Source organism: Notamacropus eugenii, chromosome 4 (assembly GCF_028372415.1).
Source record: "Notamacropus eugenii isolate mMacEug1 chromosome 4, mMacEug1.pri_v2, whole genome shotgun sequence".
Taxonomy (NCBI): Eukaryota; Metazoa; Chordata; class Mammalia; order Diprotodontia; family Macropodidae; genus Notamacropus; species Notamacropus eugenii.
The window spans coordinates 53,401,936-53,427,649 of NC_092875.1; the positions used below are offsets into that span (position 1 = coordinate 53,401,936).

The following is a 25,714-nucleotide window of genomic DNA, read 5'->3' on the forward strand; positions in this document are numbered from 1 at the left end:
ATCCAGCTCTCTTATCCTTTTCTTTCTCTATATTCCTCACTCCCCATTGATTTCTGTTACTCTCTCTTTTTTATTTTTACCTTGTCTTCCCTACCCCCTTTTTACAGCTTATGACTAATCCTTTCCTGAATCTACCCTCTTCCTGTCCCTATCTGCATCCTTATTGACTTGCATTCATTCCCACACCAGTGTGTGTGTGTGTGTGTGTGTGTGTGTGTGTGTGTGTTCTGCCCTCTTTTGACTAATTTAGATGAAAGTGAAGTTCAAGTCATACCAACTCCCTCATAGTTTCCATGTTTGCAACAATTTTACTTTTGCACAACCAAATTATGTATGTTAATTAAGTTCCCTGTTTTTTCCTCCTATTTCCCTCTAATGTATCCTTTCTCCTTCCTCTCCCTTCTTTTTTCTTATAACATCTCCATGATGTAACAAAAGTATTTATGGATCTTCTGTCTCAGTTGACTACTTCTATGATGTCTTGTGACATTAGGATTCTGAAAGAGCAAGTACTTTTAACACCCTCCCCTCCATTATAATATACACAGTTTGTTTTATAAAATCTTTTTCAGTAGCCTATTTTAATATGTCTGTGCACTAATACATGATCAATTTTAGTATGTATATGAGATATACATACATATATGCATAAAATACATATATACATGCATACATAGATGTATATATTCTTTTGCAGTCCCATTTGAAAGATTAGCTCCAGTTTCTCCAGCAATTTATTAAACTCTGTATTTTCCCTTTTGTTTATATTTCTTTTAGATTTGTTCAAAACCGAGAGAAGGACGTGAAAGTCTCCTGCTATTATTTTAATATCTTTGTCTTCTTGTAATTCAGGTAATTTTTCCTTTATTAATTTAGATGCTAAGGCACCCAGAGCATAAGTTTAATATTGATTTGTTGTTTATATTCCATTTAAGTGTAATGCAGTTTCCTTGTTTATATTATGAGGGGGTTTTTTTGTTTTATTTTCTCTTGTTTGATAGCATGATTATAACTCCTTATTTTTTTAATCTGATGCATAGTAAATTTTGTTTCAGCCGCTCAGTGGGGTTTTGTATTCTTATCTGTCGCTCTCCTGTTTTATTGGATCATTTAATTCATTCATATTTAAAGTTATAAGAGTTAGGTCTATTTTTTAATCTTTAATTTTGCATTATATGAATTAAAATTTTTTCTTTTTATCTTTACAGATAGTACTTATCTCCAAGTATATTTGCTTAATCTGCTTAAACTCAACACTCTTTCTGTAGGCTCTTTTCTCTTGACCTTCATCCTCCCCTCCTTTTTTGCCTCTTTCACTAGTTTTTGGGGTTTTATTGAACTTTTTAATTCCCCTTTCTTTCTTACATTTATCTAATTATCTAATTGTTTCCTTCAAAAAATGGGAAAAGAAAAATTTTCAGTTAAGTAGTTAACTACAATCTCTTTTCTTATCCTTCTCCCCTTCAACTTATTTTGTTTGTTAGTAGGTTTGTTGTTATTGTTGTTTTCTTTACCTTTTTCTAAAAAGGATTTCTTTACCTTCTCTTCTATTAAATTTTCTATTATAAACTTTTATTCTTTGATTCATGAGCATTGTCCTTACTTATTCCATCATTAGTGTCTGTGCTGCTCTTGAAATTCAAGTTTCTAAAATATCTATTCTCAGTTCCCTCTCCCAAACAATTTCCTTGTCAGTTCCCTACTTTTTCTGTTATACCTCACTTTTAGAAGTGTCATCTCGTACAGGAGACATGGATATTGCCACATAGTAGAAATTTTCCTGTGTTCCTGATAATGCAGGCCATTTTTATCCCCTGCTATCACCATGATAATTTTCTTTCTTGTTTGCCATGGAATCTCCTCTCTGGATGCATGCCTTCTCATCCTTCTGGGTGTCAGTTGCTCCTGGGATCTCTGATTCTCCTTCTCCTGAGGCAGGAGAGCAAAACATTCTATCCCAGGTAATGCTCTCTGTGAACGCCAAATCCTTGTAGAGTATACCCATATGTTAAGATCCTTTGTATCTCATGACAGAATATATTCCTCCTTCTACACACAAGGGAGTGTTCTTCATTGGGATCTCCTTTCTGTCACTGAATTGAGATTTCCCTTTTTCATATGTAGTCCTTCCCTTTGCCTCTCTACTCATTCTTCTATATCCCATCTTCTTCCTGAGACACCACACAATTTCCCTTTGTTCTTTACCCTTGATGTGGTTAGAGTTAATTGTATGTTCTTTGGTATCTTCTCCCTCTTCTCCCCCTTCTTAGGTATGTTCTGACTCTCCAGCTTAGTCCCTCTCAGAATACTGTTTCACTTGTATTGGGGGGTTGTGTGGTTTATTCCATGGTTTCAGACCCATTTTTCTAGCATCATTTCTGTTTAAGTACCATTTTCATCCTTATCTCCTTGCATGCTTATATAAAGATTTTAATGGTTCTGCTCTTATTTGTTGATGTTTACCCACATAGGTTTTTTTCTTTCTAGTTTTTTTTTTCCTTTTAACAGTCTCTGAAGGTGGGCTCATTCATTATTTGTGTTTTTCTATGTAACATTATTTATTTACCTTTCTTATGTTTCTCTCGTCTGGGGTGTTTGCCAAGAGAATAACCTGTTCACATGTAGGGTTTTGTTTTTTTTGTAAGAGCACTTCAAATGCCTTTTTTAAAAGTTGAACTTCCTTCTTTTTCATTGATGGTCAGGCTTAAGTTTGGCGTGTATGTCACTTTGGAGTTCATCTTGAGCTCCTTTGCTAATAATCGCTGATGTTTATATAATGTTTGAATGTTTGCAAAATGCTTTACAAATATTATCTGATTTGATCTTTACAGCAACCCTGGGAAGTAGCTGCTTTTTTCACCCTTCATTTTACAGTTGAGGAAGTTGAATCAGACAGAGGTTAAGTGACTTCCCCAGAATCACAAAACTAACAAGTATCTGAGGGTAGATTTGAACTCAGGTCTTCCTGACTCCAAGTCCAGTGCTATATTCATTGTGCTACTCTGATCTTTGGAACACTTTATTCCATTCTGTTTTGCAGTTTTTGATAGCTACTAACTAGTCTTATCCAGTTCAGTTTTCCTCTCCTTTATATGTGATGCTCTTTCTCCTGGTCATTAGTAGAATTTGTTGTTTGTTATTGAAAATGTTCAATTTAATCACTGTGTGTCCTGGAGTTTGCATAAGATTTCTTTTTGTAGGCAGACTGTGGAGTCTTTCAACTGGTACTTTGTTTTCTGTATCCAGAAGTTCTGGGTAGCTTTTCTTGTATTATTTCGTGAATTGTAGCCTTCAGGATTTTTTACTTGTATTCTTCAGGAACACCTGTTATCCTTAAGTTGTCTCTACTTGCTCTGTCTTTGAGATCAAAATGTTTTTCTGGTATGGAGAGCATGTTTTATTTTAATATTATTTTTTGTTTCTCTTCTTCCTGAATGTCATTCACTTCTGTGTATTTATATTCCTAATCAAGTTCTTTTGTTTTTTGAGATATTTTTAAAAAAATTTCTAATTACATGTAAAAACAATTTTAAACATTAATTAAAAAAATTAAATTCCAAATTCTCTTTCTCCCTCCTTCCCCTCCCCTCTCCATGAGAAGGCAAGCATTTTTATATAGATTATACATGTGCAGTTATGCAGAACATATTTCCATATTAGTCATACTGTGAAAGAAAACACACAAAAAAACCCAAGAAAAATAAAGACATTTTTAAAAAAAGTATGCTGTAATCTGCATTCAGACTCCATCAATTCTTTCTCTGGAGGTGGATAACATTTTTTCTTCATATGTCTTTTGGAATTGTCTTGAATCATTGTGTTGCTGAGAATACTGAAATCATTCACAGTTGATCATCTTACATTATTAGTTACTGTGTACAGTGGTCTCCTGGTTATACTCACTTCGCTTTGTATCAGTTTATATAGGTCTTCCCACATTTTTCTGAAAGCATCCTCCTTATCATTTCTTATAGCACAATAGTATTCCATCACAATCTTATACATAATTTGTTTAGTCATGCCAAAATTAGTGAGCATCCTCTCAGTTTTTGATTCTTGCTATTGCAGAAAAGATCTACTATGAATATTTCTGTGCATATGAGTTCTTTCCTTCTTTTTTGATCTTTTGGGTACAGACCTAGTAGTGGTGTTGCTGGGTTAAAGGGTATGCACAGTTTTATAGCCCTTTGGGCATGGTTCCAAATTGTCCTCCTGAATGTCTGGATCATTACGTAACTCCATCAACAGTACAATTCTCCCACATACCCACCAACATTTGTCATTTTTATTTTCTGTCATATTAGCCAATCTGATAGGGATGAGGTGGTTCTTCAAAGTTGTTTTAATTTGCAGTTCTCTAATCAATAGTGATTTAGGGCATTTTTTTTAATTTGACTAGAGATAGCTTCAATTTCTTCATCTGAATACTGTCTGTTCATATCCTTTGACTATTTATCAGTTTGGGAAATGACTTATAATCTTATAAATTTGACTCCGTTCTCTATATATTTGGGAAATGAGGCCTTTATCAGAGAAACTTGCTGTAAATTTTTTTCACAGTTATGATTACTATGTATTTCTCTCTCTTTCTTTCCCCCTCTCTCTCCATTTCTCTCCCTCTTTCTCTCCCTCTCTCCCTCCCTCCCCTTTAACTGTGTCCCTTTTCAGAAGTGTTTTGCTTCTGATTCCTGTCTCCCCCAATCTGCTTTCTGTTTCATCAGCCATGTCCCTTCTTTTATCCCCTTTTCCTTCCACTATTCGTTAGGGTAAGATAGATTTCTATACCCAACTGAGTGTATGTTGTTCCCTCTTTGAGCCAATTTCAGTCAGCATAAGATTCAAGTGTTGTCTGCCATCCCATCCCCCACCTTTCTCTGTACTGTAAAAGCTCTTTTGTGCCTCTTTTGTGTGAGATGATTTACCCCATTCTGCCTCTCCCTTCCCCCTTCTCCCAGTGTATTCCTCTCCCTCAATCTGTAATTTTACTCTTTTACATCCCTCTTTCTAACCCCTTAATTTTTTTTTTAGATATCATCCCATCATACTCAACTCACACCTGTGCCCTCTGTCTATGTATGTTTCTTTTTAGCTGCTTGCAATATTATCTCCTTGACCTGGGAACTCTGGAATTTGACTATAATATTCTTGGGAGTTTTCATTGGGAATCTCAGGTGGTGATTGGTAGATTCTTTCAATTTCTATTTTACCCTCTGAGTCTAAGATATCAGGGCAGTTTTCCTCAATAATTTCTTGAAATATGATGTCTAGGCTCCTTTTTAAAAAAAATCATGCATTTCAGATGGTCCAATATTTCTTAAATTCTCTCTTCTCAATCTGTTTTCCAGGTCAGTTGTTTTTCCAATGAGATATTTCACATTTTATTCTTTTTTTCATTCTTTTCATTTTGCTTGATTGATCTGTGATGTCTCATGAAGTCATTAGTTTCCACTTGCCTAATTTTAATTTTTAAGGAATTATTTTCTTCAGTGACCCTTTGTACCTCTTTTCCCATTTGGCCAATTCTGTTTTTTAAGGAGTTTTTCTCTTCGGTGGATTTTTGTGATTTTTTTTTTTTTTTTACCATTTGACATATTCTGTTTTTTACAGTGTCATTTTCTTCAGCATTTTTTGTGCCTTTTTTACCAAGTTCTTGACTCTTTTTTGGTGATTATTTTGCATCACTTTAATTTCTTTCCCTAATTTTTCTTCTACCTTTCTTATTTCATTTTTTAAAATATTTTTGAGCTCTCTCAGGAGTTCTTTTCTTTTTTTTTTTGGCCTGAGACCAATTCATATTTTTCTTTGAGGTTTTGCTTGTGCATATTTTGACTTTCTTGTCTTCTGAGTTTGTGTTTAGATTCTTCCTGTCACAGTAGTAGTAACTTTTGATGGTCAGGATCCTTTTTTGCTGTTTGCTCATTTTCTGGTCCACTTCTTGACTTTTAACTTTATGTTAAGGATGGACTCTGAACCTTGGGTGAAGGGGGCATTGTCCCAGGCTTATGGTATTTTGTGCTGATGTTTTCAAGGCTAGTTCTGGGGATATGCAAGTTTTCAGTTCTTCCAGGGTGGTATGATCTAAGGAAAGGTGTGCTTATTGTTCTCCTGGCCTATGCTCTAGTATGTGGGTGACCACAAGCACTGTTCTCCACCCTGGTACTGTGACTAAGGCCCCTACTCCCCTGGGCCCCAAGTCCTAGTGTGCTAATGCTTCTACTCACCCTGGGACTGCAACCTGGAACCATTTGCAACAAAGTCCTGTACCCGCTGTTAACAAAGGGTCCTCTGAAATCTCCTTCTGACTAGTTGTCTAACTTCTTTACTGTCTGTAGGCTGAGAACTCCAGAAACAACTGTTACCAATTCATTCACCTCCAGGGCCTACTACTGGCTTGCCAGGGCATCGTCTGTGCTGGCCTGTTGTCCACTCTCACCCCTGTGAGACAGACCTTTCCTGCTGACCTCTCAGGTTATCTTGGGATGGAAAATTGTTTCACTCCATCCTTTAGTTGATTCTGCTATTCCAGAATTCACTTCGAGGCATTATTTTAAAGTTGTTTGGAAGGGAATTTGGGAGCACTCAGGTAAGTCCCTTACTCCTCCATATTGGCTCCTCCCACCTTGGTAAGATTTTCTTGTGAATTCAAGATTTTTGTATTCTGCCAACTTTCATCTATTTATTTGCTTTTTTTTTTTTTTGCTATACAAACCATAAATTTTGCTTTCACAATTCTTATTCCCCTTTGAAACCATTTGGGAATATTCTGCTTTGGTTCCATAAACTTTTTTGGGGAACCCACAGGATCCTCTGCCACATCAGGCTTAAATGTTTAAGTTAAATGTTTAAACTTGTTCAGAAATCTTGCTGGCTGCTTTCCCTTCTCTTTTGTCTTTTTACCTGTTGATTTATTTGCCTGAACTCAAGGTCTTTTCTTCCATTTTCTTCCAGAGATCTCTGGGTTTTTTCCTTTATATTCTATCACTCCCTTTCTAATTCCTTTCCTTTTGATGGCAGATCCTGCACAGGTTGAAACTCAAAGTTGTCTCAGTCTCCTCCCATATGGGGGGATTCCCTTTTTACTGCCCTCAGTCTTTGCTTGGTGCAACAGAAATGACCTCAGTTGATGCCAGTTTTTCCTTCAGGCTTGTACATTCTCCTTTCTCTCCCCTTCTCCTCAATTGCACCTTGCCCCAGTTCCTTCTGAATTTACTTCTCTGATTGAAGGCTGCCCCAAGTAGAGGACACTTTGGCTCTTCTCCACCTTCCTTCATTTGGAAGCAAGGAAATTGTTGAGTGGTTCCCAGAGCACAAGCCCTTAGGTTTCTGCCTGAGTAGAAGTTGGGGACTTAGGGATTAGCCTTCTCTTTGTTAATTTGTTAATTTATCTGACTGTTATCTTATTAAGGTTCCTGGTGTCTTGTTTTTCAGAGATTGCTATTATTAGTCTACCTCCTATGCATAATTCTTAATTTGGGGAACTTTGAGAGTTACTGAAGACTGTCAAAAATGTCTAGTCTTCCTTCTTGCTGGTCAAGTAAAATGGTCATTTACCTTTTTCTCTGTAGGCAGTCAGAGAACATGATTAGTTCAAAGCCAAGGGATTTAATGAGATAGCATAGTGGGATGGTTGGCAGCATTCCTCCCACTGTCACAGAACATTTCTGTCCACAAATATACACACCATCAGTGGGAAGAGAGTGCATGCATAGGGATCATGCATAAGGTGCTCACATAAATGAATGAACAGGCATTCATTAAGTGCTTACCATGTGCCAAGCACTGCACAGATAACAAAAGCAAAGCTAGTCCCTTTGTTCAGTGGACTTACATTCTATTGGGGCAGTTAAGTCCAGAAAGTTAAAGAGAAAGTGAGTTGGGTCATAGGGGAACTGAGTGACATAGCCCATCTAGGAACTCTGACAGAATTGGTTTAATCCTGATTTATATTTCCAGAATTGGGGAGGTAGGGGTAGAGGAAAGGGTACACCACATATGGCAGCAAGCAAGATTGCTGTGAAGATGGCCAGAGAGGAAAGAGGGAAGTGAAACATGGCTGGGCTTTCCCAAAATAGTGATCTTAGAGATGGAGGCACTAATTAGGAGAGTGGGGCCCTAGGGTACAAGTTCTAGCCCCACAGGTATGATCTCTGAGAACACCTCTAGAGATACAACTTGCATCCCTGAGGCTGCAAGATCCTTGATGTTTTCTGGTGATGTCATAATAATAACAATAATAAAAAAGCTCACATTTATTTCATACTTTAATATTTGTAAAGCACTTTACAAATATGACTGCATTTTACAAGGTAAGGGCTTCAGAAAAACGTGGGAAGATTTATAAGAGCTGATACAAAGTGAAGTGAGCAGAACCAAGAGAACTTTGTAGACAGTAATGGCAACATTGTACTGTGATCAGTTGTAAAAGAATTATCTGCTCTGATCAATACAATGATCCACAACAATTCCAAAGGACTCATGAAGAAAAATGCTGTCTACCTCCAAAGAGAACTGCTGAACTCAGAGTGTATACTGAAGTATTTTTTTCACTTTTGTTTTGGTTTGCAACATGGCTGTTATGGAAATATGTTTTACCTGACTTCATATGTATAATGGTTATTGTATTTTTTGCCTTCTCATTGGGTGGAGGAGGGATTGAATGGAAGGAGAGAATTTGGAACTGAAAATAAATATTTTAAAAAGAGAAGAGAATTAACAAAGAAAAAAGAAACAAACATTACCTTATTTTGTCCTTACAAATACCCTGGCAGAGAAGTGCTATTAGTATTCCCATTCTACAAATGAGGAAACTGAGGCAGTTAGTTTAAGTGACTTGATAATGGTCACATAGCTAGTCAATATCCAGGGTGGGATTTGAACTCAGGTCTTCTAGACTCCTGCATTCTACCTACTGATCCACCCAGCTGCCTCTTATAATCACTTTGCTCTCTCTGGGTGATGTATCATTGCTAGACCTATTGTTCTTCTTTTCACATCACTACCCTCCACATTCCTTTTGGGCACCAGCCATTGATGTTGTTGGGTCCTGCCCCTTCCTACTGTTTTCTAGGCCAGTCCTTGAAAGTCCTCAGACCTTTTCAGGGGGTCTGCCAGGTCAAAACTATTTATATAACAATACTAAGGTATTATTTATTGTTGATAAATTATTGTCTATTAAATATGCCTCCGTTTTCCAACAATATATCTGTACAGGACCAAATTTTCTTCATATCCGTCAACTAGAATGATGTATCACACTAGATTAGATACAGGAGTAGATAGGAAAATCTATCTATTTTTTTGAGTTAGGCTAGTTTTTAAGGTGTTAATTTCTTCAACATTTTTTTGGGTCTCCCTTAGCAGGGAGCTGATCTGCTGTTCATGCTTTGACTTCATGTCTCTCATTTCTCTTCCCAGCTTTTCCTCCACCTCTCTAACTTGATTTTCAAAATTCTTTTTGAGCTCTTCCATGGCCTGAGCCCATTGGGTGGGCTGGGACACAGAAGCCTTGATTTCTGTGTCTTTGCCTGATGGTAAGCATTGTTCTTCCTCATCAGAAAGGAAGGGAGGAAATGCCTGTTCGCCAAGAAAGTAACCTTCTATAGTCTTATTTCTTTTCCCTTTTCTGGGCATTTTCCCAGCCAGTGACTTGACCTCTGAATATTTTCCTCACACCCACCTCACCTCCTGATCCTCCCAGCCAGTGTTTGTGGTCTGAGATTCAAATGCTGCTTCCAGCCTCAGGGCTTTTGGCGGGGGCAGGGCTGCTATTCAGTATGAGATTATGATCTGGTGCTGAGATCGGGGCAGGGCCACCTCTCAGGCTCAGTTCCCTCAGGGGGTTTATGCGCAGACCTTCCGCAATGGATTCAGGCTCCCGCCCGCTTGGGGAGCCCCTGTCTGCAGTCGCCTCTCAGCTTCTACCTCCCGGGGGGGGGCCTGAATTATGGGGGCACCCCACTCCCCTCTCGACCCGCCAAAGAGACTCTCTCACCCACCCCTGTCACCTGTGGGTGGAGGGACTTGTGCGGCCACTGGAGAACCCGTCCCTGAAGCCTGCTCGGATCTGTTTCTCTCGGTGCCGCAGCCGTGGCTGCAGCAGGTCTGGGCTGGGCTTTGTGTCTGCAGCGCGACGGACCTTTTGCGAGAGGTTTGCAGATCCCTCTGTGGGTGGAGGGACCCGCGTGGCCGCTGGAGATCCTGTCTGTGAAGCCTGCTCGGATCTTTTCCTCTCGGTGCCGCGGCCGCGGCAGGGCTGCACTCAGCTCCCAGTCCCGGCGCCCAGTCCTCAGCGCGAAGGACCCCCCCGCGAGAGGTTTGCAGGTCTCTCTGGAACAGAAATCTCCCTCGCTCCAATGTTCCGTGGCCTCTGGGTGTGGAATTCGCCGTGAGTTACTTCCCTGTAGCCATTCTATGGGTTGTGGGTTCAGAGCTATGTGTATGTGCGTCTTTCTACTCCGCCATCTTGGCTCCGCCCCCCTCTATTTTTTATTAAGCTAGATAATGCAGAGATTTGCAAATATATATATAAAACATTGCCACTCATTTTTTTTGCTATTTTTCATTTAAAAGGTTACTTATGTTAATATGTAATGGTTTATTATTGTTATTTTAAATTGATATGTAACATTTAAAATTTTATCACTTTTAATTTCTAACAATAAATATTAATAGATATGACTCATAAACAAAAGCTCTTTGGGGTCCTCAATAATTTTTAAATTATATATTAAATTATATAAACTATAACTTAGCTTCAGTCTCCTAGTGGCTAGAACCTTTGTCATATAAGAACAGATTTATAGCTTTTTAGTCATATCCTCACCTCTGCCTCCTCCTTCCCTGGTTTCAGGGTGGAGTTCTAGTGAATGGCACTCAGAATCACTGGGATGGGTCACAACAGTTTATTGATATTTACCACCAAGCACTTTGGTCAAGGTGCCCCTTTGCCCCCACCATCTCACCAAGGGCAGCATGCTTAGTGGTGACGGGGAGTAGTAGGATGCACTCTCCAGTGGAAGGTCCAGAGACTCTCTTGGGGGAACCTGAATTTACGTTGCCTTTTTAAACAAAGCAGCAAAATATGGGGTTTTAAAAAATTAACTAAGAAACCCTACTTGGGATACAACAGGTGGAATTATAAATATGCAACATCAGCAAGCTTTCTGCAGAGTTTCAGAACCGAGTGCATATTAAACCTTAAACATACCTGTGTTGTGTAATAGAAAAAATCCTGGAAGATGGGGACAATATCCTATCTTCTTCTTCCTGCCTTCCCTTTGAGATTATTGGCTTAGGAGTTGACTGTGTGACCCTGAGCAAATTACTTAACCTCTGTCTGCCTTTTCCTCATCTGTAAAATGAGGATAATAATATTCCCTCCCAGGGTGTTTGTGAGATTAAAATAAGATGTTAAATAATTTTAAATAAGATTTAAAAGTCTTCGAGCTAACCATACCTGGTTCTTTCATCTGACTGTGGCATACATTTGTCCATAAAAATATGCTTTTTTTTCCATTAAATTTATTTATTTATTTTAAGTTTTCAACATTCATTTCCACAAAATTTTGAGTTCCAGATTTTCTCCCCTTCTCTCCCCTCCCCCCACCACAAAACACTGAGCATTCTAATTACCCCTACCAACAATCTGCCCTCCCTTCTAACATCCTTGCCTTCCCTTACCCCTATCTTCTCTTTTGTCCTGTAGGGCAAGATAAATTTCTATACCCCATTACCTGTATTTCTTATTTCCCAGTTGTATGCAAGAACAATACTCAACAGTTGTTCCTAAAACTTTGAGTTCCAACTTCTCTTCCCTTCTCCCTCCCCACCCATCACCATTAGGAAGGCAAGCAATTCAGTATAGGCTATATATGTGTAGTTTTGCAAATGACTTCCTTAATAGTCATGTTGCGTAAGACGAACAATATTTCCCTCTATCTTATCCTGTCCCCCATTTCTTCTGTTCTCTCTTTTGACCTTGTTCCTCCTCAAGAGTGTTGACGTCTAATTGCTCTTCCCATTGCCCTTCCTTCCATCATCCTTCCCACCCTGCTTATCCCCTTCCCCCCCACTTTCCTGTATTGTAAGATAAGTTTTCATACCAAAGTGAGTGTGCATTTTATTCCTTCCTTGAATCAAATGTGATGAGAGTAAGTTTCACATTTTCCTTCTCACCTCCCCCCTTTTTCCCTCCATTGAAAAGTCTTTTCCTTGCCTTTTTTATGAGAGATAATTTGCCCCATTCCATTTCTCTCTTACTCCTCCCAATATGTTCCTCTGTTACCCCTTAATTTCATTTTTTAGATATGATCCCTTCCTATTCAACTCACCCTATGCTCTCTGTCTCTCTGTCGCTCTATATGTGTGTATGTTTGTGTATGTGTGTGTGTGTGTGTGTGTGTATGTGTGTATAATCTCACCAACTACCCAGATACTGAAAAAAGTTTCAAATATTGGCTTTCCATGTAGGAATGTAAACAATTCAACTTTAGTAAGTCCCTTATGATTTCTCTTTCCTATTTACCTTTTCATGCTTCTTGTGTTTGAAAGTCAAATTTTCTTTTCAACTCTGGTCTTTTCATCAAGAATGCTTGAAAGTCCTCTATTTCATTGAAAGACCATTTTCCCCCTGAAGTATTATACTCAGTTTTTCTGGGTAGGTGATTCTTGGTTTTAGTCCTAGTTCCTTTGACTTCTAGAACATCATATTCCAAGCCTGAGATCCCTTAATGTAGAACCTGCTAGATCTTGTGTAATCCTGATTGTATTTCCACAATACTCAAATTGTTTCTTTCTAGCTGCTTGCAATATTTTCTCCTTGACCTGGGAACTCTGGAATTTGGCTACAGTGTTTCTAGGAGTTTCTCCTTTTGGATCTCTTTCAGGAGGTGATCAGTGGATTCTTTCAATACTTATTTTGCCCTCTGGTTCTAGAATATCTGGGTAGTTTTCCTTGATAATTTCATGAAAGATGATGTCTAGGCTGTTTTTTTGGTCATGGCTTTCAGGTAGTCCCATAATAGATCTCTCCTGGATCTATTTTCCAGGTCAGTTGTTTTTCCAATGAGATATTTCACATTATCTTCCATTTTTTCATTCTTTTGGTTTTGTTCTGTGATTTCTTGGTTTCTCCTAAAGTCATTAGCCTCCATCTGTTCCATTCTCATTTTTAAAGAACTATTTTCTTCAGTGAGCTTTTGAACCTCCTTTTCCATTTGGCTAATTCTGCTTTTGAAAGCATTCTTCTCCTCATTGGCTTTTTCGAACGTCTTTTGCTAATTGAGTTAGCCTATTTGTAAAGGTGTTATTTTTTTCAGCATTTTTTGGGGTTTCCTTTAGCAAGTTGTTGACTTGCTTTTCATGATTTTCTTGCATCTCTCATTTTTCTTTCCAATTTTTCTTCCACCTCTCTTACTTGATTTTCAATATCCTTTTTGAACTCTTCCATGGCCTGAGACCATTGAATATTTATTTTGGTTGTTTGAGATACAGAAGCCTTGACTTTTATGTCTTTCTCTGATAGTAAGCATTGTTTTTCCTTATCTGAAAGGATGGAAGAAGATACCTGTTCACCAAGAAAGTAACCTGTAGTCTTATTTTTTTCCCTTTTTGGGGCATTTTCCCAACCAGTTACTTGACTTTTGGGTTCTTTGTCAAGAGTAGGGTATACTCTGGGGATCTGTAAGATCTCAGTTCCTCCATGGTGGCACAGTCAAGTGTGTACACTGGTCTTTGAGCAACACAGAAACTTTTGTGCCCAGAACCTGTGAGTAGTAGAGTTTCCTCTCCACAGCCACCTGGCCTCCAGTTCTACCAAGCCACCACTGGGGCTGAGATTCAGATAAGTTGGCGGGGCAGGGCCACCATTCAGTGTGAGATAAAGACAGCTGCTCAGTTCCTCCAGGAGCATTAGGTGGGGGCAGGGCTGCCACACAGGGCTGAGATAGGATCAGTTGCCCCCAGGGGCTTTACGGTCTAACCATGGATTCAGGCTGTTGTGGGAGCTGCTGCTACCTGATGGGGCCTCTGCCAGCATCACCTGAGGCCAGAGCTATGGGAAGACCCTTTTCCCTTCTCAGCCAGCTGAAAAACCCTACTCACTGACCTTTGGTGCATGTGGGTTGAGGGATCTGCAAACTGCCACTACTGCCACTGGGGATTCCGCCCTTGAGGCCTGCTCGGATCCTCCTCCTGGCACTGAGCCACGAGGCCAAGTCTGGGCTGGGCTCCGATCGAGTCCTGTGCAACAGACCTTTCCCATCGGCCTTTCAGGTCACCCTGAGCTGGAAATCTTCTCCACTCTATTTTTCTGTGGCTTCTGCTGCTCTAGAATTTGTTGAGAGTCTTTCTTTACACGTATTTTATGGGCTGTGGGGGAAGAGCTAGTGTATGTGCATCTTTCTACTTCACCATCTTGGCTCCGCCCCCCTAAAATACTTTCTGAAGCATTGTGCAGCTGAGTGGCTCCCTGGGCCCTGGAATTTGGGATTGAAGAAGACATAGTTCAAATATGTCCTCAGACAGATTAAGCTTTGTGACCCTGGACAAGGCATTTAACCTCTGTCCAACTTAGTTTGTTCAGCTGTATAATGGGGATAACCATAGCACCTACCTCTCAGAATTGATGTGACTGTAAATGGAGATCATATGGTAAAGCACTTTGTAAGTCTTAATTGTTATTGTTATTTAGTCATTTCAGTCCTGTCAAACTTCATGACCCCATTTAGGGTTTTCTTGGCAAAGATACTGGAATGGTTTGCCATTTCCTTCTCCAGATCATTTTACAGATGAGGAAACTGAAGCAAACAGGGTTGAATGACTTGCCTAGGGTCACACAGCTGGTAGTATCTGAAACCGAATTTGAACTCAGATCTTTCTGACTCTAGGCCTGGTTCATCACCACTATCCACTGCACCACCTAGCTGCCCCATAAATCCTAAAGTGCTATATAAATGCTAGCTGTTATCATCAGTTTATCCTGTCTATGCCTTGTTTGCATAGTGTCTCATTCCCCGCCCCCCCACTCCCTCTTTGTTTTCCCAGCATTAAGCACAGTGCCAGACAAAGACTAGGTGCTTAATAAATGCTTCTTGACTGTGACTGTGACCTCTGCCAGCTAACAAAAACTAGGCAGAGTGCATCCAAGCTAAAATAAATTCTTTTCTTTTTTTATTCCTGTGTATCCATGGAGATCAAAGCCTTCCCTTACAGATAATTATCCATTAGAGAGCTAGATACTCTCATCTACTCCCAAGTTTCTCTCTACTTTAGCTGCTGATAAATCTGAGGCTGGAGAAAAGGCGGGCAAGCTTACTGGTTTTCCCCCACTGAGGCAAAATCCCTGACTTTATTATGCATAACAGTAAGAAAGAAACAAAGTCAAATAGCTTCTGTGCTAGTAGAAAAACTTCAATCTCTCTGCATTGAATTTGGCACAATTTATTCCTCATCTCTATTTTTGCCTTGCTTTGTATCTTCAACACTTAGCACAATGCCAGGCACAAAAGTAGGTGCTGAATTAATCATTACGTACTAGTTATAATGATGATATCCACTGCATATTTGGTTTCCAGCTTTTTAGTCAATATTTATTAAGCACCTGCTGTGTGCTGGGTACTATGCCTGCAGCAGTAGTGCATTATTATCTAAATAATGTTATTATAAACATTTTTGAACATATAGGACTTTTTTTTCCTGTTAAGAATTTCTTGCTGTTGGGAAGTTCTTTCTTCTTTTAACGTATGATCTACATTCCTTTGTCCACATCACACTGCGGCTGTCCTGTTTGGAGCCCAGCAGAATTAAGTCTGAACCATCTTTCCCATCACAGCCTTTAGAACATCTAATAGAACATGGTCACTTAGGTTATTTAACCTAAGCTCAGTGGAAGCAGATTTTGTCTCCATAAAAGTAACAAGTGCCTAATGATTAGAGGTGTACAAAAGAGGAGTTTGTTGCCTTGGGGGTAATGGATTTCCCCCTCATTGAAGCTATTCAAGTGAGGATGGGGTAATCACTAGGCAGGTTAAATGAAGGGGACCCCCCCGTGGCCAGCTCGTCCAAACCCATATCTGATCAAGAATCCCTTCCTTTCCACAATATTCCTAACGAGTGGTCATCTATACTTTGACTTGAAAGGACTCCTTAAGTTTTTTGTCAAAGCTAATAACCTGTACATTTTTGTACAGGTTATTGATTGATAAATCAATCAATAAGTACTTACCAAGTGTCCCTAGTGCAGCTTTGTGAAAATGAATCCATGCTGTCAGAGAAGAGGAAATATGGGGGTCTAACTTTTGTTGTAGAGGGGAGAGGGAAGTGTAGGTCCAAAAATCAGAGTGCCCCTTGTGACCTTTCCTTGTAGCTGCATTTTACTCAGGCAATGAGGAAATGACATCAAAAGGCTGAACCTATAATCCTGTGAACCAAGCAAGTGTCAAAAATATATCAACACCTTTTCAGGAAGAATTAGCCTAACTTGCATGAGGGTTAGGATACAGGTAGACCTCACTTTTTTGTACTTCACAGATACCACATCTTTTACAAATTGAAGGTTTGTGGCAACTTTGCATCAAGGATGCCTATGGGTACCATTTTTCCAATAGCTCACTTCATGTTTTTGTGTCACATTTTGGTAATTCTCACAATATTTCAGACTTCCTCAATATTATCATAGCTGTCATGATGATCTGGGATCAGTGATCTTTGATGTTCCTACTGTAATTATAATTGTTTTGAAGCACCATGAACCATACCCATATAAGACAGCAAACAGTTAATAAATGTGTGTGTTCTAATGGCTCCACCAAAGGGCCATCTCTCTCCCTTTCTTAGGTCTTCCTATTCCTCAAGACACAATAATATTCAAATTGACCTTTAAGTATTCAAGTGAAAGGAAGAGTCAGTTGATCGGGCAAGCTTCATTGTTGTCTAACTTTAAGAAATTGCCACAGTCAGCCCAACCTTCAGCAACTACCACTCTGTTCATCCAGGAACCATCAACATTGAGGCAAGACCCTTCATCAGCAAAAATGATTATGACTCAAGGCTCCGATGATGGCTAGCGCTTTTAGCAATGAAGTATTTTTTAATTAAGGTATGTATATTGTTTTTTTAGACATAATACTATTGCACACTTAATGGACTACAGCATAGTATAAACATAACCTTTATATGTGATGGGAAACCAAAATATTTATGTGACTCACTTTATTGCAATATTTGCTTTATTGCAGTGGTGTGGAACTGAACCCACAATATTGCCAACAATATTGTTCCTATCACATTCCATTCCTTGATGGTAAGGCCCTTATTAAGGTCTTCCAGATAACTTTCCACCATTCAGATAACTTTAGGGGTGTTTTTGGTTAATCCTAATCTCTATAATTGAAGAAATCTGAAATAGGCAGCACTAAATGAGAAAGGAAAAAACTAAGACAGAAATATAACAAAACCAATATAAAAGAAATAACAGTTCCCCTAAAGGAGTAACTGAATCTTGGAGAATCTCAGGAAGCAGTCCTGGGTCTAAATGATCATATGATGAATGATATCAAACCTTTACAGTTCAGTAGGTCCTTCTATGTGAAAAGGCAGCCACAGGCAGGATGAGCACCAGGAACATCAGGGATATAGCAAAGATGATAACACTTCTTGCATAGTTACTGATCCTCATCACAAGTTAGGGAGAATTGCCCTCATCCATTTTTTGTTTCCTGGGCCACCAGCCAGGACCTCTCCCTCCATGAGAGCTCCATGACATGGCCAAGGGTGGAATACAAAATCTTTGCTTTATGGGAGGCCTCTGAGGGACCCATTCCCTTCTTCTATGGGGTTTGGTGAGACATTCTCATCCTTTCCTTGTTACCATTTTAAAACTTCCTCCCCAAAATGGCACCCATTGGTCCTCTAAGTCCTCCCTCTAGAGGAGTTGTACAACGATCACTGGGTGTTGTATTGGCAGAAATATGTGAAGTCCCATCAGTTTTACATTATAGTGAACAAGGAGATATCGGGGTAGGGATAGGGATACCCTTTGCCACCAAATATGCCACTGAACTCTTTTGATACTGGGCTGCCATTGCCACTGATGTTAATCCACTGTTTGCTGCCACTAGGGCTCATGTCTCTGGCCACTGCCATCTGTGCCTTTGAGGCCCACTTCTCCACCTGAGGCGATCTACTGCTGCTGTGGCCAGCTGGGCCTGCTGCCCCTAGGACAGCACCAGTGGGGCCCTTGTCTGGGCCTGCTTCTCCCCCCACCCTCCACCCCCATAGCAGGCCTGCATCTATGTTTGTTGCCCCAGATCACTGCTGTTGGGTTTTATGTCTTGCCCTGCTGCCTTCTCTACCAGGGTTGAGAATACCCCCTGGGAAAGCCAAGACAATTGCCTTTTTCCTAAGCTCTTTTTCCTACCATGAAGTGAAATTTCTCTAAGCTCTTTTTCCTGCCCTGAAATGAAGTGTCTCTATAGGTCTGAACGCAATTTCATTGCCACTTTAGAGCCTAACTCTGCCCTCCTCCCTCATACAGAAGGTTGCCTTGTGACTTGCCCAGAGCCCTGGAACCACTGTCAGAGGTGGGTCCTTAGCCTAGGTCTTCCTGACTACAAAGCCAGCTCTCCAGGTATTACTCTATCCTGCTTCTTTCTCTCTCTTTTTAAAAAATATACATTTATCAAGTACCTATTATGTGGCAGGCATTGTGCTAAGCATTTTTCAAATATTATCTATTTGAAATAAGCTTGCATTTTTAATTTAAAAAAATGAACTCAATTACCTTCATATTCTGTGAAAATGGTGAGGCAGATAAACAACAGCCTCAGATAAGATACTGGTCTTTTAGGTTGGTACTTGATTTCTGCCTAAGATGACAAAATAATACAGCCCCAGCACACACCAAGGTAATACCAGCAGCAGGTCTTGGGGGGGCTTTCAATAGCAGCAGCAGTGCTTCAGCAGCTTTTCGCCCAGAGACAGTAGGGGGTTTGGAAAAGTGGTCAGAGAAAGATCACAGGGGACCCTGTGCTGGCAGTAGGTTCAGGACCCTGCTGCATTGCCTATCCCAATTCTAGGTCATAGCTCCACAACCAAGAAGAATAATAGCACTTGTAGCTGCAGGAAAGCAGGGGTACTGGTCACAGTTTCAGGGTGAAGAAGAGTGCTTGTGGTCCCTCACAAGGGACCAGGGTCTCAGTTCCAGGACAGAAAGGAGAAACAGTGCTTGCTGCTACAGGAAAGTAGGGGACTTGGTCACAGTTCCAGGGCTAAGAGGAGAGTGAGCACTTGTGAATGCAGGGGAGCAAGGACCTTTCCTGGTTAAAGATCACAGCATAGGCCAGGAGAGCAGTGACTGCATTTCTCCTGGAATCTAACTACTTGAAAGCACCAAAAACTTACAGATCCCCCAGAAATAGTCTTGAAAACAGCAACATGAAAAACATAAAGCTTGGGAGAGTGACCCCTCCACCTTAGAAGCAGAGCCCAACTTTAACATGAAGTTAAAAGTAAAGAAATAGGGTGGGGAAATAAGCAAACACCAAAAAAGAAGCTGACCAAAAAAAACCCTCCTGTGGTGAAAGGGAAGATCAAGATACAAACTCAGAAGAAGACACTGATAGCAAAATAGCTACAAGCAAAGCCTCCAAAAAAATGTAAATTAGACAAAATCCAATAAGAATTTGTGGAAGAGCTCAAAAAGAGATTTTTAAATTCAAATAAGGGAGGCTGAGGAAAAGTTTGGAAAACCATGAAAGTGATTTAAGAAAATTATGAAAAGAGTCAACAGCTTGTAAGAGAGATACAAAAATAGTAAAGAAAAAGCACTTTAAAAAATAGAATTCATCAAATGATAAGAGTCACAAAAATTCAATGAAAAGAAGTTTTTTAAAAAGCATAATTGGCCAAATTAAAAAAGAGGTACAAAAGCTCAATTCCTTAAAAATTAGAATTGGGCAAGTGGAAGATAACGACTCCATGAGACATAAAAAAAGTTAAAAAGAATGAAAAAAATAGAAGAAAATGTTGAATATCCTATCAGAAAAACAACTGACTTGGAAAATATATTGAGGAGAGAGGACTTAGGAAGTATTGGACTATCTGACAGCTATGATAAAAAAAGAGCATAGATATAGTATTTCAAGAAATTATCAGGGAAAACTACTCTGGTATTTTAGATCCAGAGAGCAAAATAGGAATTGAAAGAATTCACTGATCCTGAAAGAGATCCCAAAATGAAAACTCCCAAGAATATTGTAACCAAATTCCAGGTCAAAGGGAGATCCTAGGTCATGAAGAAAATATTGCAAGTAGACAGAAAGAAACCATTTAAGTATCATGGAGCCACAGTCAGGCTCACACAAGATTTAGCAGCTTCTACATTAAAGGAACGGAGGGCTTGGAATGTGATATTCCAGAAGGCAAAGGAACTAGCATAACCAAGAATCATCTCTCCAGAAAAACGGAGTATAATCCTTCCAACGGGGAGGGAAATGGATGTTCAATAAAATAGAGGACTTTCAAGCATTCCCGATGAAAAGACCGGAACTAAACAGAAAATTTAATGTGCAGATACAGAACTTAAGAGCATAAAAGCATAAAAGGGTAAATATGAAAAAGAAATCACAAGGTGTCAATAAAGTTAAACTGTTTACATTCCTATCTGGAAAGATGACATATATTCTAAAAACTTTATCGTTATTAAGGCCATTAGGAGGATATTCATGATGGTACAAGTGTGAGAAAGGGAGATGTTCTGGGAGAAGGGGGAAGGGAGAGGAAGAATGGTTGGAGGGGGGCATATATCTCACATAAAAGAGGCATACAAAGATAAGCTTTTACCACCCCTGGTGGGCAACATTTGAACCTCACTATCATTGGAATTGGTTTAAAGGGGAAATATCATACACCTAGTTGGCTATAGAAATCTGTCTTACCCAACAGGGAAGCTGGTGTGAGAGGGGAGAAAGTAAAGGTAGGGGCTGATAGAAAAGAAAGTAGATAGACTAAGGGAGGCAGTGGTTAGAAGCAAAATAAACTTTTGAGATGGGACAGGGGAGAGAGAGAAACCGAAAAATAGCTTGGAGAGAAAAACACAATATTATAAGTGTGAATGTGACAAACTCATGAATAAAATGGAAACAGTAAAATGGAATAGAAACCAGAATCCAACAATATGTTGTTTACAAGAAACACATTGGAGAGAGAGAGACATATACAGAGTGAAAATAAGGAACTAGAACAGAATCTATTATGTTTCAGCTGAGGTTAAAAAAAAAAAAAAGGAAGGGATAGTAGTCTTGATTTTAGACACAGCAAAAGCAAAAATAAGCTTAATTAAAGGAGATAAACAGGGAAACCATATTTGCTAAAAAAGTAACATAGACAATGAAATAAGTTGAGTGCTAAATGTATACAGTATGCACCATATGATGTAGCATCCAAATTCTTAAAGGAAAAGTTAAATGAGTTATAAGAAGAAAGGCACAGTAAAACTTTGCTAGTGGGGAACCTCAACTTTTGCTTCTCAGAACTAGATAAAGCTAATAAAATAAGGAGATGAATAGAATTTTAGAAAAGTTAGATATGATAGACCTTTGGAGAAAATTGAATGGAAGTAGAAAGGAACGTAATTTATTTTCCAGCCATACATGGCACCTTCATAACAATTGACTGTGTATTAGGACATAAAATCCTCACAATCAAATGCAGAAAAGATATTAAATGAATCCTTTTTACTCCATAATGCAATTAAAAAATTACATTCAATGAGGGGCCATGAAAACATAGATTAAAAATTAACTAGAAGCTAAATAATCTAATCCTAAAGAATGAGTGAGTCAAAGAACAAATCAAAGAAACAATAATGTCATTAAAGAGAATGACAGCAGTGAGACAACATTCCAAAATTTTCAGGATGCAGGCAAAGCCATACTTAAGGGAAATTTTCTATCTCTAAATGCATACATCAATAAAATAAAGAACAGATCAATGAATTAGGCATGCAATTTAAACAAACTTTTGAAAAAGAACAAATTAAAAATCCCCAATTAAACACCAAAATGGAAATCCTGAAAATCAAAGGAGAGATAAATACAATTGAAAGTAAAAAAAAACAAAACAAAACAAAGCAAAAACAGTATAGAATAAATAAAACTAGGAGATGGATCAAAGAAAAATCAAAGCAGATAAACCATTGATTAATTTGATTTTTAAAAAAGAGAAGAAAATTAATATAAAAATGAAAAGGTGGAATGCACCACCATGAAGATGAAATTAAAGTAATTATTAGAACTATTTTGCTCAATTATTATTGCCCAACAAATTTGACAATCTAAGTAAAATGAATAGATATTTACAAAAGCATAAATTGTCCAGATTAACAAAAGAGAAAATAGATACTTAATAACCCTATTTTAGAAAAAGAAATGGAACAAGTCATAAATGAGCTCTCTAAAAGAAAAAAAATCACCAGATGGATTCACAAATGAATTCTTACAAACATTTAAAGAACAATTAATACCAATACTATATCAGCTTTGAAAAAAATAAGTAAAGGAGTCCTCCCAAATTCCCTTCATAACACATATATGATGCTAACACGTAAACCAGGAAGAACTAAAATAGAGAAAGAAAACTGTTGACCAATTTCCCTAATGAATATTGATGCAAAAATTTTAAATAAAATACTTGTAAGGAAATTACAACAATATATCACAAAGATCATACACTATGACCAGGTGGGATTTATACTAGGAATGTAGTGTTGGTTCAATATTAGAGAAACTACCAGCATAACTGACTACATCAGAAGCAAAAATAATCAAAAAAATCATATAATCATCTCAATAGATACAGAAACTTTTCAACAAAGTAAACTCATGCCTGTTTAAAACACTAGAAATTGTAAGAATTAAAGGGAGCTTTATTTAAAATGATGATTAGTATCTATCTAAAACCAAGAGCGGAAAATTTTCTGTAATGTGGCTAAGCTAGGTACCTTCCCAATAAGATTGGGAGTAGAGTAAGGATGCCTATTGTCATCACTATTATTCATTATTGTACTTGAAATGCTTGCTGTAGCACTAAGACAAAAATAATCTTGAAGGAATTAGAATAAACAATGAAGAAATAACAGTCTCTTTCTTATCATCATAAGGTAGGTATCATCATATCTTACTGTCAACATGTCTATACATTATCAGCAAAGTCCAGCAGGAAGAGATAGAAATCGAAATTCCCTTTTATGAAGCTGCATACCCTTTGATCCAGCAATACCACTACTAGGTCTATAACCCCCCTCCCCCCCAAAAAAGAAAACAATGGGCCCATATGTACAAAAGTATTCATAACAAATCTTTTTGTGTGTGTGTGGTGGTAAAGAATTGGAAACTGAGGAGAAGCCCATTCATTTTGGAATGACTGAAAAACTGAACCATATGATTGTGATGGAATACTGGTGTGCTATGAGAAATGACAAGCAAGATGGTTTCAGAAAAAATTTGGGCAGTCTTATATGAACTCATGCATAGTGAAGTGAGCAGAGTCAAGAAAATGTACATAATAACTGTGATAGAGTGATGATCAACTGTGAAAGACTTAGCTACTCTGATCAATATAATGATCCACAACAATTCCAAAAGATTCATAATGAAAAACGTTATCCACCTCCAGAGAATAAAACTGAATACAAATTGAAGTATATTTTTTCACTTTATTTTTCTTGCTTTTTTTTGCAACATGACTTAATATGGAAATATGATTTCACATATATAACTAATATCACTTTTCTTGTCTTCTAGATGGGTTGTGGAAAGATGAGAGGGAAGAAGAAAATTCAGAACTCAATGTTTTTTTTAAAAAAAGAATGCTAAAATAAGTTAATTTTTTTCAATTTTTAAAATTATTTTTAGTTTTCAACATTCATTTCCACAAGATTTTTAGTTCCAAATTTTCTTCCCATATCTCCTCTCCCCCCACCCAAATATGGCATGTATTCTGATTACCCTTTCCCCTAGTATGCCTTTCCTTTTGTCTCTCCACCCCCTTATCGCGTTCCCCCATACTTTCTAGTAGGGCAAGTTAGATTTCTATACCCGATTGCCGACATATCATTTCTCAGTTGCATGTAAAAACAATTTTTAAATATATAATTTATTTATTTTTCAGTTCTTAACATTCACTTCCACAAGAATTTGAATTCAAAATTTTCTCTCCATCTCTTCCCACCCCCACTCCAGGACAACATGCACCCCATCCACCCCTTCTTCCAGTCTGTCCTCCTTCTATTACTCACCCTTCTTCCATCCCCCTTCCCCTCTATTTTCCTGTAGGGCAAAGAAGATTACTCCTTTACCTGTATAGCTTAATTTCCAGTTGCATGCTAAAACAATTTTTAGCATTCATTCTTAAAGCTTTGAGTTCCATATTCCCTCCCTCCCTCCCCACCTACCTTCATTGAGCAAACAAGCAATTCAGAATAGGTCATACATGTGTAACAATGCAAAGTACTTCCATAATATTTATGTTGTAAAAGACTAACCACATTTCCCTCTGTTCTATCCTGCCCTTCATTTATTACATTCTCTCCATTGACCTGTCCTCCCACAGTAGTGTTTACTTCTGATTTTCCCTTTCCCCAATTTGCTGTCCCTTCTGTTATCATCATTCTCCTATCTCCTTCCCCCTTGCCTTCCTGCAGGATAAAATAGATTTTCATATCCAATTGAGTGTGTGTTATTCCCTCCTTAAGCCAAATCCCATGAGAGTAAGACTCACATATTTCCTTCCATCTCCCCCCTCTTCCCCTCCATTATAGAAGCTCTTTCTTTCCTCTTATATGTGAGATGATTTGCTACATTCTACCTCTCCCTTTCTCTTACTTCTAGTACATTCCATTCAACAGTAAATTTTATTTTTTTAGGTATTCTCCCTTCATATTCAGCTCCCCCTGTGCCCTCTGTGTGTGTGTATGTGTGTGTGTGTGTGTATATACACACACATATATACATACACATACACACATGTACATATACATACTTATACGTATATAATATATACACACATACATACCCATACACACACACACATATATGTTCCCTCTAACTACCCTAATACTGAAAAAGGTCTCATGAGTTACACATAACATCTTTCCATGTAGTAATGTAAACAGTTCAACTTTAATGAGTTCATTAAGGTTTCTCTTTCCTGTTTACCTTTTCATGTTTCTCTTGATTCTTGTATTTGAAAAGTCAAATTTTCTATTCAGCTCTGATTTTTTTTAACAAGAATGCTTGGAAGTCCTCTATTTCATTGAAATTCCATTTTTCCCCCTGAAGTATTATACTCAGTTTTGCTGGGTAGGTGATTCTTGGTTTTTGTCCTATCTCCTTTGATCTCTGGAATATCCTATTCCAAGCCCTTTGATCCCTTAATGTAGAAGCTGCTAAATCCTGTATTATCCTGATTGTGTTTCCACAATACTTGAATTGTTTCTTTCTGGTTGCTTGTAATATTTTCTCCTTGACTTGGGAACTCTGAAATTTGGCCAAAATATTTGTAGGAATTTTCCTTTGGGGATGTCTTTCAGGAGGTGATGGGTGATTCTTTCCATTACCATTTTACCCTCTGGTTCTAGAATATCAGGGAAGTTTTCCTTGTTAATTTCTTGAAGATGATATCTAGGCTCTTTTTTTGATCATGATTTTCAGGTAGACCA

The 25,714-nt window shown here is 38.4% G+C and overlaps 1 long non-coding RNA gene across 3 annotated transcripts in view; it reads left to right on the plus strand.

The window, feature by feature from the left end:
• The window catches only part of LOC140499499 (uncharacterized), a 40,836-nt gene that overhangs the window by 6,525 nt on the left and 8,597 nt on the right, over positions 1-25,714 (plus strand). For 2 of the 3 annotated variants that reach the window (XR_011965465.1, XR_011965467.1), the window contains exons 4-5: positions 778-852; positions 16,811-17,095. This is a non-coding gene — a long non-coding RNA (uncharacterized lncRNA). Of the gene's footprint in view, positions 1-777; positions 853-16,810; positions 17,096-18,532; positions 18,626-25,714 lie in introns of all 3 variants that reach the window. The other variant, XR_011965466.1, reaches the window with a different exon arrangement.